Raw genomic sequence first — 4,577 nt, forward strand, 5'->3', positions numbered from 1 at the left:
TATATGTATATACATATGCATATATGTATGTATATATATATGTATATACATATGCATATATGTATGTATATATATATGTATATACATATGCATATATGTATATATATATATGTATGCATATGTATATATGTATATATATATATGTATATACATATGCATATATGTATATATATATATGTATGCATATGTATATATGTATATATGTATATACATATGCATATATGTATGTATATATATATGTATATACATATGCATATATGTATGTATATATATATGTATATACATATGCATATATGTATATATATATATATGTATATACATATGCATATATGTATATATATGTATGCATATGTATATATGTATGTATATATATGTGTGTGTGTGTGACTATACACACGCTTAAACATTTGTATTGTTCTCCCCTTCTGTCAAGTACAATTTACAAAATACTTTTAATCTTCTTTCGCTTTAAGGAAAATATTTCTTAAATTGCATTATATTTTTTCTCAACATTCCTGAAGAATGCAAAACTCTCGTATTGATATGTGTGCCTGTATGCGCGCGCGCCTGTATGTGTCTGTGTGTACACATAATATATATATGTTTACACACATGCACATACATACTTACTTTATTTTGAGCGTGTCAGTCTCTTTCTACCCCCAAGTTTCCTCTTTTGGCGTACAGGATTTTCTTGCGATTTATGACTGTGGCCATGCTGGAGAACCACCTTTAGTCGAGCAAATCGACCCCAGGATGTATTCTTTGTAAGCCTAGTACTTATTCTATCGGTTTGTTTTGCCGAACCGCTAAGTTATGGGGTTGTAAACACACCAGCATTGGTTGTCAAGCGATGTTGGGGGGACAAACACAGACACACAAACATACACACACATACATATGCATGTCTACGACGGCCTTCTTTCAATTTCCGTCTACCAAATCCACTCACAAGGCTTTAATCGACCCGAGGCTATAGTAGAAGACACTTGCCCAAGGTGCCACGCAGTGGGACTGAATCTGGAACCATGTGATTGGTAAGCAAGCTACTTACCGCACAGCCACTCCTACGCCTCACACACACACACACACACACACATACATATATATATATATATATGTATGTGTGTGTGTAGGTATGTACATATATGTATGGATATATGCATATATTTATATATTATATTATTACATACATACATACATATGTAAGCACAACAGATCTGATATAATGATTTGGGATAGAGAAGAGAAATTGTGCACAGTTGTGGAAATTAGCTGCCCAGTAGATGGTAACATAAGGCTGAAGATCAGTGAAAAAGAGAACACCTATGCTGAACTATTGAGAAATCTGTAATTACTCTATCCAGATTACAGGTTCAAGTTTATACTTGTAATTATTGGGGCCATGGGATATATAACACACTGCCTAAATACAAATCGTGAGAAATTAGGCTTCTCAAAACCAGAAAGGAGAACGCTGATTCGAAGACCACAGATCCAATCCATCGCTGGAAATGTAAAAATCTGTAAAACTTCTAGATAAGCAGCTATATGCATGATAATACATACATAAAACATACAAATCTGCACCTACATACATAAGATGGTACCGTCAACATCAGACGTGCATTGCCATTTAAAATTTTTTTTTGAACGTTTTCTGCAACATTTATGTCCATTCCTCCAGCTTAAATCAGCAACTGGTTTAAATAAGAGAAACACCTTTGACTTACCAACGCAGCATTATTCTGACCGCATTTTAAAAAATAAACGTGGAATTTCGCTAACGCAATTATGGTTGTAATTAACAACCTCATCACCGATTAAAACAGCATTACAGCACCAGTAAGCAGTTTAAAAAGATGCAATCACTCCGCTCATTACTTGGACGCTACACACATAACTAGTTTTTTAGTGACAGAAAATTTGCCTCACAGTATTTTTCCCTATACTCTACGCTCTGAGTTCAAATCTTGCCAAGATCAGCTTTACCTTTTATTACTTCGGGGCTGCTAAAATGAAATACAAATCAAGTACTAAAACAATGATAACGACTAACTTCGCTTAGGTTTGTTTGTATCATAGAACCGGAGCGGGGGGTGACCTCATGCAAGTTGGTACTGAAATTTTATGCTAATTTCATTTATTAGTTTACTTATTTTTTCTCGAGTGGATTAAGTAGAGAAATTGATTTAAATAACTGTAAAGTGAATCCGAAATCCTATCTCGCTTTCCGCTTGAACCACGAATATATTTTGAACTCCTTTTATGGCACTCGCAGCAGAAACATGCACACAAAATACGCAATCGTTTCGCTTTATGTTTATTTTTGCAATCTATTTTTTATTTTTGAACAGTGACGAGAAAATTATAGAAAAATTATGGCAAAATGTAGGGAAAAATTCTTAAGACATAATATATAATTTCGTTAAAGCCTTAGAGTTTTAAGACTCTTCTGCAAATTGTCTTTGACAGAAAGAGAAATAAAGAGAGGGAGAAAAATATGGAATATTTTCTGGAAGTTACCGCAGCTGTTGCAAGTTTATTCAACTGCGTAGGAACGCTGTAGCCGCCATTTGCAAGTGGAAGATCTGTTTCTTTCTACGGATCATTATTTCCTGAGAGTTTGTTTCTTAGTTTTGCTTGAAAATAATTCTCTTTTCGAGATACATCCGGATTTACCATTCTCATTGGGGGGATTATGGAAGATAACTTTCTCGTTGGAGAGTAAAAATCAAAAACAACAGGAATAACATAATAATAATAATAATGATAATAGAAGAAGAAAAGGAAGAATGAAAACAAGACAAAGAGAAGAGAAGTGAAGATAAGAAACAGATGAAGAAGAATAACAAGATGTAAGAAGTGGAAGAAGGAGGTGCAAAAGAAGGAGGAGGAGAAATGGGAGAAGCAGAAGTGGAAGAAAGAGGAGGAAGAAAGAGGAGGAGAAGAAGAAAATTTCAAAATAAATAATTGAAGTAGGATATTTAGAAAATGGCTTCCGATAATCTTTTGCACATTGAAAACTACTTTCGTGAGAAATCAGCCTTGAAAGACAATAAAGTAATTCATTTAGCTTCAACCTACAAAACATTCTATCAACGCTGACATATACATCGTGCCTATACATTTTTTACAAAAATTCAGCTCAAGAAATATATCCATTTTTCACTATGTGTCTATCTATCTTTCTATTTACCCTACCTATTTAACTAAATATCTATCTCCCTATATATATATATATATATATAATCTCACTCCCTTCTTAAATAACCGTTTGATTCAAATTCCACTTTAGAATACAGAGTAGCGATGGAATATATGTACATATATACGCTCAGACGTGACTGTGTGGTAAAAAGTTTGCTTCTCAACCGCATTATTCCAGGTTCAGTTCCACTGCATCGCACCTTGAAGAGGTGTTTTCTACTATGGCCTCGGACCGACCAAAACCTTGTGAGTGGATTTGGTAGAAGGAAAACTGAAAGCTTGTCGTATGTGTGTGTGTGTGTGTGTGTGTGTGTTTGTGCTTCGAGTCACCTTGCTTTCAAACCGGCTGGTATTTACGATATTTACTACCAGCGCCGGGCAGCCGGTATTGGTATATTTACATCCCCGTAAGTTGTTCTTTTTGTGTACACACACACACACACACGCATACACACACACGCGCATACGCTTTTACTCTCTTGTCATTTGACTGCAGCCGTGCTGGAGTACCGCCTTAAGTCGAAAATGTCGAACCCAGGACTTATTCATTACAAGCCTAGTACTTATTCTATCGCCCACGTTTGCCGAACCGCTAAGTTACGAATGTAAACACACCAGCATTGGTTGTCAAGCGATGGTGAGGGGACAAACACAGACACACAAGCATGTATGCACACACACACACACACACACACACACACACACACACACACACACACACACACACACACACACACACACACACACACACACACACACATATATATTTATACACATATGACGGGCTTCTTTCAGTTTCTGGCTACCAAATCCACTCATAAGGCTTTGGTCGGCCCGAAACTATAGGAAAAGACACTTGCCCAAGGTGAAACGCAGTGGAACTGAACCCAGAACTATGTGGCTGGTAAGCACGCTATTTACCACACAGTCACTCCTGCGCCTACACACACATTTCCTCATTTAATTTCGTTTGTTTTGCATTGGCTTAATTCTTTCTTTTTTTTTTTACTTTCAGTTACTGCTGTAAACTTTAGACATTTATGCCGTGTTCCAGGTAGGTTACTTATGTTTATTCTTATAATGTTCTTTGGAATTGTACACACTGCCTTATATGCTGTGAAGATTTTGTCCTACCCTAGGTACATGTTTTTCTTTTCAGTTAGGTCTTAACAATTGTAAATATGACCATCCCCTCATGCGTGAATACGTAATTTCTTGACAGTGGGGAAATATTTAGTGACGCAGTGGACAATGTTAGATTAAATGGTACTGCTAGGTGCCGAAACCACAACGATTTCTAAAACTACAGCAGATGATATATGTATGTATGTACGTATGTATTTGTATATATAATATATATATATATA

The 4,577-nt window shown here is 35.7% G+C and overlaps 2 long non-coding RNA genes across 4 annotated transcripts in view; one reads left to right on the top strand and one right to left on the bottom strand.

Annotated features, from left to right (window-relative positions):
- LOC106869450 (uncharacterized) overlaps positions 1-4,577 on the top strand; it is a 224,589-nt gene that overhangs the window by 46,422 nt on the left and 173,590 nt on the right. Inside the window, exon 2 of the long non-coding RNA XR_008266433.1 lies at positions 4,226-4,264. This is a non-coding gene — a long non-coding RNA (uncharacterized LOC106869450). The remainder of the gene's footprint in view (positions 1-4,225; positions 4,265-4,577) is intronic.
- LOC128250423 (uncharacterized) overlaps positions 1-4,577 on the bottom strand; it is a 71,964-nt gene that overhangs the window by 33,137 nt on the left and 34,250 nt on the right. The window lies entirely within an intron of this gene.

This window comes from Octopus bimaculoides, chromosome 21, assembly GCF_001194135.2.
Source record: "Octopus bimaculoides isolate UCB-OBI-ISO-001 chromosome 21, ASM119413v2, whole genome shotgun sequence".
NCBI classification, from domain to species: domain Eukaryota; kingdom Metazoa; phylum Mollusca; class Cephalopoda; order Octopoda; family Octopodidae; genus Octopus; species Octopus bimaculoides.